The sequence below is a fragment of the Oncorhynchus masou genome, chromosome 23 (assembly GCF_036934945.1).
Source record: "Oncorhynchus masou masou isolate Uvic2021 chromosome 23, UVic_Omas_1.1, whole genome shotgun sequence".
NCBI classification, from domain to species: domain Eukaryota; kingdom Metazoa; phylum Chordata; class Actinopteri; order Salmoniformes; family Salmonidae; genus Oncorhynchus; species Oncorhynchus masou.
In genome coordinates this window covers 25,012,880-25,027,033 of record NC_088234.1, presented here as the reverse complement: position 1 = coordinate 25,027,033, position 14,154 = coordinate 25,012,880, and the positions used below count along the sequence as shown (strand labels likewise).

Below are 14,154 nucleotides of genomic sequence, written 5' to 3'. Positions count from 1 at the left end.
TCCTAGTTAATTACAGTTACATGATTAATCAGTTGATCGCATAATACTAATTACAGAGAATCTTTGATAAAAACTTTGTCTTCAATTTAATGATAGTAAAGACATGACACTGGTCATGGCTCACATCACCATTCTGTCAGAAACCCTAGACCCACTCCAATTTGCATACCACACCAACAGATCCACAGATGAGACAATCTCTATTGCACTCCACACTGCACTTTCACATCTGGACAAAAGGAACACCAATGCTATTCATTGACTAATATCTCAGCGTTCAACACCATAGTGCCCTCGAAGCTCATCACTAAGCTAAGCACCCTGGGACTAAACACTTCCCTCTGCAACAGGATCCTGGACTTCCTGACGGGCCGCCCCCAGGTTGTAAGGGTGGGTAACAACACATCCACCATTCTGATCCTCAACACAGGGGCCTCTCAGGTGCGTGCTCACTCCCCTCCTGTACTCCTTGTTCACTCATGACTGCACAGCCAGGCACGACTCCAACAGACCTGACAGTGTGGTGCAAGGACACCCTCTCCCTCAACGTGATCAAGACAAAGGAGATGATTGTGGACTACAAGAAAAGGAGGACCGAGCACGCCCCCATTCTCATCGACGGGGCTGTAGTGGAGCAGGTTGAGAGCTTCAAGTTCCTTGGCGTCCACATCACCAACAAACTATAATGGTTCAAGCACACCAAGACAGTTGTGAAGAGGGCACGACAAAACCTATGCCCCCTCAGGAGACTGAACAGAATTATCATGGGTACTCAGATCCTCAAAAGGTTCTCCAGCTGCACCATCGAGAACATGGTTGCATCACCGCCTGGTGTGGCAACTGCTCGGCCTCCGACCGTAAGGCGCTACAGAGGCTAGTGTGTACGGCCCAGTACATCACCGGGGCCAAGCTTCCTGCCATCCAGGACCTATCTGAGGAAAGCCCTCAGATTTGTCAGACTCCAGCCACGTTTGTCATAGTTTTCTCTCTGCTACCGCACGGCAAGCGGTACCGGAGCCCCAAGTCTAGGTCCAAGAGGCTTCTTAACAGCTTCTACCCCCAAGCCATAAGACTCCTGAACAGCTAATCAAATGGCTACCCAGACTATTTGCTTGCCCCCTCCTCTAAGCTGCTTCTGCTCTCTGCTATTATCTATGCATAGTCACTTTAACTCTACCTACATGTACATATTACCTATGTACCGGTACCCCCTGTATATAGCCCTGCGTTTGTTATTTACTGCTGCTCTTTAATTATTTAATAACTGCATTGTTGGTTGAGGGCTTGTAAGTAGGCATTTCACTAAGGTCTACACCTGTTGTATTCGGCGCATGTGACAGAATTTGATATGAATGCATTGTTCTTCAATACCTTGATGTTTGACATTTAGTATGCTCTCTGTTAGACAGGTGAACTGGATGTGATCGCTTCGGAGCTGGGCATTGTGGGCCATGTGTGGGGGGGGGGGTCTGCATCTTTACTGAGGAGTCATGACCCTATATGGGAGGAACATGACCAGCTGAAGTGGCCGGTCTGGCCCTGTCCATGTCCTCAGTCCGCCCATAATCCTGCCCAATTCTGCACCCAAACAACCCTGCTTTGGGTAGAAGTTATCCTTACAAAATCCTAACCTTAGAGACACTCGGCTATTTTTGAAATTTCGTGTTGAAAAACAATATCCCAAGTATAAATAGAGTAATATATTGCAGAAGCAATGGAGGACAAAAGAGAAAGGCCCACCTCCCCACTTGTGCCATGTCATACGTGGACCACCTATTGATGTGCCTTTTTTTGTTAAATAAATCAGGTTATAAATTAGGGGTGGAGGAGACTGGAGTGCCATTTTTAATCATTAGATGGCAAGCGATACTCACCCCAGAGTGTCGTGGGACAATGTCTTGCTGCTCTTACTATCCCACAATGTACACACCTATGATGTGTGCAATAACCCACATTATGCGGTCTTTCTTGTAAACCCTTCACCCCTTTCAGAAATCAAACATACATATTTGTTAAACATTTGTTAATGTGTCTCTGAAGAAAAATATCTCTTCTGTTACATATCTGAAATGGACAGCTGGATAGCATATCCATTCCCAGAAAACACTATTTGGTACAACAGCAGTAATGGTGTGCAAGGCTGACATCCAGTGGTAGTACAGTGAAACTGAACTATTTCCTCAGACTAAGAACACAATGAGATCCCAGTACACTAAGCACAGGATGACATGTTCTAGTTGATTTGGCATAGTTTCCTTGTCTCATTTCGTCCTTCACCACTGACACATGAAAGTACTGGATAGGTTTCTGCCATGCAGCTTTCACCTCGTATTCCCTTTCAGATTAGTGATCATGGATGAAATATTATTAAAGGTTTTACGTGGGAAAGGCGCTAGAGAAACGGCTCCAGTCATGTACTGACAGTTTGTTATGCTCATCCATTTGCAAACAGTTGGCCTAATGAGATTTGCTGAAATTCAGCAAAAAAAGGAAAGTCCTCTCACTGTCAATTGTATTTTATTTTCTGCAAACTTAACATGCATAAATGTTTGTATGAACATAAGCTTTAACAACTGAGATCTAAACTGAACAAGTTCCACAGATGTGTCCCTGAACAAAGGGTGGTAAAAAAGTAACAGTCAGTATCTGGTGTGGCCAACAGCTGCATTAAGTAATGCAGTGCATCTCCTCCTCATGGACTGCACAAGATTTGCCAGTCCTTGCTGTGAGATGTTACCCCACTCTTCCACCAAGGCACCTTCAAGTTCCCGGACATTTCTGGGAGGAATGGCCCTAGCCCTCAGCCTCCGTTCCAACCGGTCCCAGACGTGCTCAATGGGATTGAGATCCGGGCTCTTCGCTGACCATGACAGAACACAGACATTCCTGTCTTGCAGGAAATCATGCACAGAACGAGCAGTATGGCTGGAGGCATTGTCATGCTGGAGGGTCATGTCAGGATGAGCCTGCAGGAAGGGAACCTGAGGGAAGAGGATGTCTTCCCTGTAACGCACAGCGTTGAGATTGCCTGCAATGACAACAAGCTCAGTCCGATGATGCTGTGACACACCGCCCCAGACCATGACGGACCCTCCACCTCCAAATCGATCCCGCTCCAGAGTACAGGCCTCGGTGTAACACTCATTCCTTTGACGATAAATGCGAATCCGACCACCCCAACGGTGAGACAAAATCATGACTGGTCAGTGTCTTGTCCAGGGGTGGTGGGTTTATGCCCATAGGCGACGTTGTTGCTGGTGATGTCTGGTGAGGACCTAGCTTATAACAGACCTACAAGCCCTCAGTCCAGCCTCTCTGTCTGAGCACTGATGGAGGGATTGTGCGTTCCTGGTCTAACTCGGGCAGTTTTTGCCATTCTGTACCTGTCCCGCAGGTGTGATGTTCCGATCCTGTGCAAGTGTTGTTACACGTTGTCTGCCACTGCGAGGACAATCAGCTGTCCGTCCTGTCTCCCTGTAGCGCTGTTTTAGACGTCTCACAGTACGGACATTGCAATTTATTGCCCCGGCCACATCTGCAGCACGTTCACGCAGATGAGCAGGGACCCTGAGCATCTTTCTTTTGGTGTTTTTCAGAGTCAGTAGAAAGGCCTCTTTAGTGTCCTAAGTTTTCATAACTGTGACCTTAATTGCCTACTGTCTGTAAGCTGTTAGTGTCTTAACGGTTCCACAGGTGCATGTTCATTAATTGTTTATAGTTCATTGAACAAGCATGGGAAACAGTGTTTAAACCCTTTACAATAAAGATATGTGAAGTTATTTAGATTTTTACGAATTATTTATCAAAGACAGTCCTGAAAAAGGGAAGTTTCTTTTTTTTGCTGAGTGCAAATGAGAAACAGATCAATTCTGGATCTGTCCATTGACCTATTACACCAGGTGTATTCCTTTTAAGTTTTTATTAAAGAAAAGCCATTGATCGATCACCTAATTTAGCAGTAATCTGACTGATGTCACCAATCTAGGTCTCTGAGCTATTCTAGGGGAATATCTATCTAAAGACCAAATCAGAGAGATAGGTAGGAGTAAGCCCATGTAATGCTTTGTAGGTTAGCATTAAAACCTTGAAATCAGCCATTGCCTTAACAGGAAGCCAGTGTTGGGAGGCTAGCACTGGAGTAATATGATCCATTTTTTGGGTTCTAGTCAGGATTCTAGCAGGTTGGACTGGTGCGCATAACTAAATAGATGGCTTCATGAGGGAGGAAAATTGTAGATATATTGAAGCAACATCTCAAGACATCAGTCAGGAAGTTAATGCTTGGTCGCAAATGGGTCTTCCAAATGAACAATGACCCCAAGCATACTTCCAAAGTTGTGGAAAAATAGCTTAAGGACAACAAAGTCAAGGTATTGGGAGTGTACATCACAAAGCCCTGACCTCAATCCTATAGAAAATTGAAAAAGCGTGGGCGAGCAAGGAGTCCTACAAACCTGACTCAGTTACACCAGCTCTGTGTCAGGAGGAAAGGGCCAAAATTCACCAAACTTATTGTGGAGGTTACCCGAAACGTTTGACCCAATTTAAACTATTTTAAAGGCAGTGCTACCAAATACTAATTGAGGTTATGTAAACTTCTGACCCACTGGGAATGTGATGAAAGAAATAATCCTCTCTACTATTATTCTGACATTTCACATTCTTAAAATAAAGTGATCCAAACTGACCTAAGACGGAATTTTTACTAGGATTAAATGTCTGGAATTGTGAAACTGCGTTTAAATGTATTTGGCTTAGGTGTATGTAAACTTTCAACTTCAACTGTAGGTAGCCCTCCTGTCAGGTAGCTCGCTACAGTTACCTATAGCTGGCTTTCTAGTTTTATAGTTTGGTCATTTATTTAAAAAAATATGTTTATTAATCTATCAATGTTTTATAGGCTCCTCATTACGAGACTAAGCCCATTTGCCAAATATAAAATCAGTATATATAATATGTATTTATATATGTTTTTCCAGGCTAGCTTCATACTTTTTTCTGACATGCTGAAAATGCAGCCTTGTGATTTATATTTGACACATCACAGCCACCAGAGTTTGACATGAGACTACAGTTTGCATTGAATTGTGGGTCATATCAACCCCGCAAGTGACCAAACTTGTTCACTCGCTCCGTCGTGCTAAATTGGGGGCAAGGAGGCAAAGTTAGTGAATTGGACCTCCACTTAAGATGCCAATCAAACTGCATCTGTTTTCGATGGGGATTCCCCCGAGGGTAAGCGGATAGCACAAGGGCTGACGGGGTAAAATTATGTGTTTGGACTGCAGCCACTGTATGTTGGCTACATGAAGTAAAGAACATTTTAATGTAGCCAAAGATTATAGGGTCCCATAGGAAACACTGAACAACACTTTGGTTCCTACCCTGTCAAAAGGCATTTTCAGTTGTTGTCATGTCACACTGTATTCAATGTGCTCACCATTATATTTTAACTATAGAATTCAAATAATATTTTTTTTACATGATTCCAACAGTTCACTCAAGTGTTTTGATCTACATCCAAGTCAAATCGCAATTAACAGAATTTGGTAAAGGCCTAGATATCGTGCAGCCCTTACGTGGCAGTGTGGATATAAAAAAAAAACGAGTGCAGGAAATGTGGAAATTGAGAAATGTAGTTTGTTTTATACTGTTCAAATAATCAGAATGGAGAAGGACCATTTTGCCACACTAGGGTCAAGCATTACACCTTATGCAAGTTTAGAACATAAAATACTGTCATACTGTCACTTTAAAAAAATATCAGAATACCGGAATACTGGTACCTAGCCCTAGCCCCTTGACCAGCCCTACGTTACACTCCTAATGGGTTTTCGCTAAGCTCTGTTGATTGCAAAATCTGTGAAAACATTTATTTTTAAGATTGATATTTACAACAGATAGCCTAGCATATGGTGGGGCCAAACAGTGCTGTCACATGCTGCATTCATTCATTCCTTATGTACATTTTGTCGCTGTTGGTGTAAAGTCTCACCCCAAATAGCCTCTTGCTAGTGAGCTGAGAAAAGAGAGCCCCTGAGAAAAATAGTGACCTCCCGTATGTAGGATACAGTACTTTTGTATTGTGCTCCTTTGCAACAATGTCCGTGAAGGGTGTCAGAGGCCAGAATCCCAGGTGGCTTGTTCAGTGTGCATCTCTACAGTGTCTTTGGAACACGCTGACTGGTAAAGAGCCACTTGTTATCTGCGAAAAGCAGGCACCGCATGCCTAAATAATAATTTATGGAAACATAACAATCCATCATAGCACGGCACATCTCCTGAGAAAAGACGTATTTAAGGTTCCTTTGTGCGTGTGTGTCGTGACTCGTGTGTTTATAAAGTGGCTTGCTACTCAGGCCGTTAATGTCAGGTGAAAAGGCTGCTATGGGGGAGTCGGAGAACAAGCAAACATGGACTGCGCTGCTCTCACTATTCATTACAATTATACGAAGTTGGCTCTTCCCTAGTTCCATTTCCCGAGTTCCCTAGTTCCCTAGTCCCTAGCTCTTCCCTAGTTCCCTAGTCCCTAGCTCTTCCCTAGTTCCCTAAATCCCTTTTTTTAAGTGCTGAAGTTTCATTTGGGAAATAATTACAATCCGTGTATGATTATTACTGTAGTGTGAAAATTCTATATTCAATGATTGTCATTTTTTCCCTTTAAGTAGTATTCTTTACAGATACATAGTCTAAGAATCGTGTCACCCCACAAACCACTTTAGAGGTTGTCCTTACAATAACATGCGTAGCCAGTTGAATATATACAGGACTAAGCCTTTTTACATTTGACGAACATGATCAAACTGCCCTTATTTTGGTCTTAACAAGGTGGCTGTAACTAACAAATGCAGAGATAAAAATCGAAACGATGATGCACATAATGGAGTGCGGTTTTTCGTGTTAGTCATGTTAAGTAGCAATAGTCATAATGAAAATACATAGGAAAACTAAACAAAATAGACATCTTGATTAAGGCGACGTCAGAGCTTATAGATTCATGGAACATACAGACGGTAACGTCCTACTACAGACATAATCATTCCAGCGTTTTTCTTCTCCATAGTTCATGTGCATACAGTTCTCATTTCCCATGGTGTTATCAGGTTGGACATTGCTCCAGTCGCGGTAGTAGAACCTGGAACCGTCACTCCACAGCCAAAGGCGCTCCTGGGTAGCGTCCTGTCCGCCGATCCAGACTCTTGGGTAGTCGTGTGTCTGTCTGCGGATCATCTCCTGAATGAAGTGGTTCTCTTCTGTGCTGTGGATGGTTGCGAGGTTGGCCCCCTGAAACAAGCAGTACTGCTCCGACTCGGCCCATGTCCGTTCGGTGCGGATGTATGTGAAACAGCGGTGCCCATGTGTGAACCAGCCTGTGGAGCATACGCTACTGCTTTCTGTCTTCACCTGCTCATCCTCCAGAGACATGGACTGCTCTACACCAAGCTCCTCTGATGGCTCGAGAGAGAGACCCTGTCCGGCGTCTGTTTCCTCAAACGCCTCGAGAGGTGGGTTCTGTTCAAAGTAGTTTCTCTCGACACCCATGTCCTCCATAGGAGGAACATGTTCGGCGTCAATCTTCTGTAAGTTTTCAAAAGTAGGGAGCTCTGGGTTTGCCTCCAGTGAACGCTCAAGAGGAAGAAGTTGGGCCTCCATTAAGGGCGTTGTGTTGCTGAGCTCCAAGACGGCACTGACAAGTAGGAGGATGGTCAACTTCGCCATGGCGCTAGTCTCCTATTAGAGGGTTCTGTTCATCTGGAGAAAGAGATGCACCTTTTAATACAGTACAGGCCACAAAGTGAATTCCTAACAATGGTTAACTAGTGTTGCTGATATAAGAATGTTTACGAGTGATTCCTGTAGCAATTGATCAAACACACAGTACAAAAAAACAGGCTTATTGAGAAATGCCACCACGTGAGTGCAGGGATTTATTGTAAACAAGACACGTGCCGAGTTAGTCTTTTATGGGTCATCTCTCTTTCCTTGTCATGGCATGTTTCTTGATACCATCCATGTTTGTTTTTTTTACAAAGTTATAGGCAGTCGACTGCATTATGAATTCACACACATCAGTTTTATGTTTCATAGCCGTTGTTTTTAACCTGACCTCGACATTGGCTTCCTTGTTCTGGGCTTTGTTGTCTTAGGATTTTCCCCATGGTATATCATATTACTTGATATGGTCAAGAGGTCATAGTATCAAATTTCTTGTGCTTGTGAGTGGTAGTGTAAGAGTAAATGCCGAACAATTCATGATGCTCAAGAAGTGAAGTGTTCTGTTTTAAAATGGCACAATATATACTTTTATTGGCAAATTAATGACTTTTGTTGTAAAAAAGACAACCAGCTCAGTTGGTGTACTAAATCCAATGCCTGGCGGGCTCAAAACCTCTTTACATTAAATGCCGCATGGGATTTTATTAAGGAGGCAATTTGCTATGCCCCTTTTGCTATTTTTAGCTGCTGTTTTTGATGGAGGACCAGATTATAGCCCTGGTGTGTGTGATATGCAGTGTGCTTCTGCTGTCGGGCCCTGCTGTGGTTACCCAATGACTTGTTGTCATGAAACCACAGGGCTTCTGACCACAATGACATTGTGGTACTGGGCAAGTTTGCACATACACACTCAGTACAGGCATTTCTAGATAAAGGATTATTAAAGCCAAGCATTTGTTGATCAAACATCCATTGCATCAGTTCCGTTGTGCACACTTGTTGGGACAGTAAGTAGACACATTTTTAAGTGAGATGATTAGAATGATAATCTCTTCCTCAAGAATGTGTGAAGTTCACCTCCACGTTCAGGGGATGCACAGTGGTATTCCAAACTACTGGAAGCTATCTGGGAAAGTAGGAGAGGGTCAGGAAATTCTACGTATACGACTGTCCTCTTCTTGGAGACAACTCTGGTAACTTTCTATGAACCACATATGAATAGTGTATTATGAATGTACTTATAGTCCATTCTATCACCCATCATGGTTTAAAATTGATCTATTGTTGTCATGAAACCACTATGTAATGGCCCGAATAAAAGTTTGTGCCATGTGCGCCGAATACAACAGTTTATTATTTTACAAGGGAAGTCAGTTAAGAATAAATTCTTATTTTCAATTACGGCCTAGGAACAGGGGCAGAACGACAGATTTGTACCTTGTTAGCTCGGGGATTTGATCTTGCAGACAACACAACAGTAGCTCAGCGGGCTACGCTGCCACCCAGTGAAATGCTTACTTACAGGCTCTAACCAAGAGTGCAAAAAGGGTTTTAGGTGAGCAATAGGAAAGTAAAGACTTAAAAACAACAGTAAAAAGACAGTGAAAAATAACAGTAGCGAGGCTATATATGGTAGCAAGGGTATAAAAGTAGTCAGACTGATTGAGGTAGTATGCACATGTAGATATGGTTAAAGTGACTATGATGGACAGAGAGTAGCAGAAGTGTAAAAGAGGGGCTGGGGGGGCACACAATGCAAATAGTCCGGGTAACCATTTGATTACCCGTTGAAGGCTTTTTGTCCTGGACTTGGCACTCCGGTAACGCTACCAAACAGTCTATGGCTGGGGTTGCAGCTGTAGAAACTTTTGCGGATCTGAGGACCCATGCCAAATCTTTTTAGTTTCCTTTGGGGGAATAGGCTTTGTTGATAATGATAGTTTGTTGATGTGGACACCAAGGAACTTGAAGCTCTCAACCTGCTCCACTACAGTCCCGTCGATGAGAATGGAGGCTGGCTCGGTCCTCCTTTTCCTGTAATCCACAATCATCTCTTTTGTCTTGGTTACGTTGAGGGATAGGTTGTTATTCTGGCACCACCCGGTCAGGTCTCTGACCTCCCTATAGGCTGTCTCATCGTTGTCGGTGATCAGGCCTACTGTTGTGTCGTCTGCAAGTTTAACGATGGTGTTTGAGTCGTGCCTGGCCATGCAGTCGTGGGTGAACAGGGAGTACAGGAGGGGACTGAGCATGCACCCCTGGTGGGGGGCTCCAGTGTTGAGGATCAGCATGGAAGATGTGTTGCTACCTACCCTCACCACCTGGGGGTGGCCCGTCATGAAGTCCAGGATCCAGTTGCAGAGAAAGGTGTTTAGTACCAGAATCCTTAGCTTAGTGATGAGCTTTGAGGGCACTATGGTGTTGAACGCTGAGCTGTAGTCAATGAATAACATTCTCACATAAGTGTTCCTTTTTGTCCAGGTGGGAAAGGGCAGTGTGGAGTGCAATAGAGATTGCATCATCTGTGGATCTGTTGTGGCGGTATGCAAATTAGGTGGGTCAAGGGTTTCTGGGATAATGGTGTTGATGTGAGCCATTACCAGCCTTTCAAAGCACTTCATGGTTATGGACTTGAGTGCTACGGGTCTGTAGTCATTTAGGCAGGTTGCCTTTGTTCTTGGGCACAGAGAATATGGTGGTCTGCTTGAAACATTTTGGTATTACAATCAGGGACAGATTGAAAATGTCAGGGTAGACACTTGCCAGTTGGTCAGTACATGCTTGGAGTACACGTCCTGGTAATCCATCTGGCCAGGCGGCCTTGTGTATGTTGACCTGTTTAAAGATCTTACTCGCTACGGCGAGCGTGATCACAGTCGTCCGGAACAGCTGATGCTCTCATGCATGCCTCAGTGCAGCTTGCATAGAAGTGATTTAGCTCGTCTGGTAGGCCTGTGTCACTGGGCAGCTCGCTGTTGTGCATCCCTTTGTAGTCTAATAGTTTGCAAGCCCTGCTACATCCAACTCGTATCGGAGCTGGTGTAGTACGATTCAATCTTATCCCTGTTTTGACGCTTTGTCTTTTTGATGGTTCGTCACAGGGCATAGCAAGATTTCTTGTAAGCTTCCGGGTTAGTCCCGCACCTTGAAAACGGTAACTTTCCTTTAGCTCAGTGGGAATGTTGCCTGTAAATCCATGGCTTCTGGTTGGTGTATGTACGTACGGTCACTGTGTGGACGACGTCCTCGATGCACTTATTGATAAAGCCAGCGACTGATGTGGTGAACTCCTCAATGCCATCGCAAAACAGTCCTGTAGTTTAGCATTGTTACGACTTCTGCCGAAATCGTTGCCTCTCCTTGTTCGGGTGGTGCTCGGCGTTCGACGTCACCGGTCTTCTAGTCATCATTGATCCATTTTTCATTTTCCATTGGTTTTGTCTTGTCTTCCCAGACACCTGTTTTCAATCCCATTCATTACCTGTTGTGTATTTAACCCTCTGTTTCCCCTCATGTCTTTGTCAGAGATTGTTTTATTGTCAGTAGTTTTATGTTGTATAGGTGCGCGTCCGGTCCTCGTACCCATGTTTGTTGATGTATGTACATTTTAGTGTTATGGAGCATATTACGTGGACTTTATTAAAAGACTACATTTTACACTCTGTTTGACTCTCCTGCACCTGACTTCCCTGCCACCTATACACCTATGCCTGACAAGCATCTGCTTCATCTGACCACTTTTTTTTATACACCGAGTCACCTATTTTTTGCCTGGAAGCAGAAATCACAATGATATAGTTGTGGTCGGATTTACCATTTGTAGGGCGAGGGAGAGCTTTGTATGCGTCTCTGTGTGTGGCGTACAGGTGATCTATATTTTTTTTTCCTCTGGTTGCACATTTAACATCTTGATAGAAATTTGTTAGAACTGATTTGTTTCCCTGCATTAAAGTCTCCGGCCACTAGGGGCGCCACCTCTGGGTGAGTTGTTTGCTTATTTCCTTATACAACTGACTGAGTGCAGTCTTAGTGCCAGCATCTGTCTGTGGTGGTAAATAAACAGCCACGAAGAGTATAGCTATAAACTCTCTAGGCAATTAGTGTGGCCTGCAATTTTTCACAAACTCCAGGTGAGCAAAATCAACAGACTTCCTTAGATTTCGTGCACCAGCGGTTGTTTACAAATATGCACAGACCACCCCCCCCCCCCTCGTCTTACGACGGCTGTTCTACGGCTGTTCTATACAGTGCGAGTCATTCAGCCACAATTCCGTGAAACATAGAATATTACATTATTTTATGTCTTGTTGGTAGGATATTCGTGATCGTACCTCGTCTAATTTATTGTCCAATGATTGCACGGTAACAGCAGCTTTACCACTCGCCTCCTGCTGGTCCTCACGAGGCATCCCGCTCTGTGTCCTCTACCTGTGTTTCCTCCTCTTGCAAATAATGGGGATGTTGGCCCTGTCAGGTGATTGGAGAATGTTCTGTGCTTCCTGCTTGTTGAAGAAAAAACTTTGTCTAATCCGAGGTGAGTGATCGCCGTCCTGATATCCAGAAGCTATTTTTTTCCCGTAAGATATACTATTAACACAAATAATGTGTCACAAACCTAGGAAGTGTTCATATGAAGTGATATGGGTCATGGAGTTTTGAGCACCTGAGCCAAGTCCTGATCTAATGTCATCAAGCCTTTGCTGTTTGAACAGCAACCTCCTTAGCACTCAGTAATGGCCTTCCTAATAGGTTCTAGCATTATCCTCACATGGCTTTATGGAGATTCAGAGCTGGGTCGTAGACGAGCATATTGTTTTGAATGTGTGTGTGTTCCATCATCGTTAAGTGTGGGATTGTGGTATGTTCATATGCTTTTTAACGTACCCTCACAGCAGGGAAATCCAGGTAAAGGGGTTCTTTGTAAGAGGGACTTGGCTGGATTTCCTAATATTATTAATTTAATATGTTGAATATTTAGTTTGGATATAGTGTTAGCCCATGACATTTAAGACCATTGAATTTGGTTCACTATCTTGTGAAATACAGTGCGAGTGATTAATTTACTTGTTGAGGTAGTATTGGCAGCCAGTCATAGTCATCCATTGTAACACGAGACAAAAAAGTGAAGTAAAGCACAGCCTATAGGCCTATTGATTTTGTGAATGCGTTAAGGCGTTCCCTTCTGACTGGAGATCAATATGCATATGTAATCAAGGAACAATGAGGTTGCAACTCTCAGCCATACATCAACAAAATCTGCTATATTTCACCCAAACCAACATAACACACGGCAGGCTTAGCGCCCACACAGCAGTGAAAGTATAGGAATTAGGCAATACATTTTGGTTTTCAGTCAACGGGGTGAGGCTAAATCATAAACATGATTGAATAATCCTGTATAGAATATTTTTTATAGTATTCATTAAATAATTGTGTTCTAAACAGGTTAATTCAATGCTTTGCTTTTGAAGACCATTTTCTGTAGTGACCAAGTTTATATTTGGCTCGAACACACTTTTCCTTCCGCATTTCATTCTGCTCCACATGTTTGACTGTCTCGGGAGTGTAACTCAATCAAGCATAGCAGAACTACCAGTTCCACCCAGAGTGTGTCATTACACACGACCAATAACCCCCATGCGTGTTTTGGCATTCCTCAGGGCTCTGTATGCAATCCAATTAAATTCAGCTTTGGGAGGATAAACTGTGCCACCTTGTTTGTCACTTTCAGTTAAACTGTGGGACCTGTTCCCTTATGTAGAAAATGTTTATTTTGACCGCATAATATACCATCTCTTGGAGACTCATCGGAGCACTTGCTCCAGGTATGGTGTGTGCGTTGTCCTGCTGGGTTGAAGTGGAGGTATTTCCTGGTCTGTTTAGTCAGATACCCCCTCTGTCTTTATAGCTACATTATCTGCTTTAAAATATCATGAGAAGTAATTAAAAGCTAGTCTCGCAATCCCCATCTATCACTGCTGCTCAGTAATTAACGCTGTGCATTTAGATGTAAAAAACAACAACATTCCATTTGAGGTGGGTTAATGGGGCTTATAAATTATACCATAACTTGCATAAGAGGACAGGAATTAGCCACAATTTACATAGGCCGATTCCAAACGGATAATTATAAATTCATGTCTGTAATATGAAGTATTGTTCAGATTTGATAATATCTTTGTTAGAAAGTGCAAGGTTGTACTGTGTCAGTGACATTTAATTGAGCATCTGGCCTCCGCTTTTATCGCATTTCTGAGAACAATTTTGGTTCTTGATCAACTTTTTAGTTTTAGTTTGGTACTTGATCAACATGGTTTAGTAGGACGAGGAATGACCGTACCACGTACCGACGTGCTGTACGTGTTCCACAGCAGTGAGTGACAAGCATGTCGGCCCCAACCAAGAGGACCCAGAGGCGGAAGGAACTGCAGAACCTCC

At 43.5% G+C, this 14,154-nt stretch overlaps 1 protein-coding gene and 1 pseudogene across 1 annotated transcript in view; one reads left to right on the top strand and one right to left on the bottom strand.

The window, feature by feature from the left end:
• LOC135510612 (Kv channel-interacting protein 4-like) overlaps positions 1-14,154 on the top strand; it is a 268,359-nt gene that overhangs the window by 16,794 nt on the left and 237,411 nt on the right. The window lies entirely within an intron of this gene.
• LOC135509946 (ladderlectin-like) lies at positions 6,988-7,562 on the bottom strand (annotated as a pseudogene).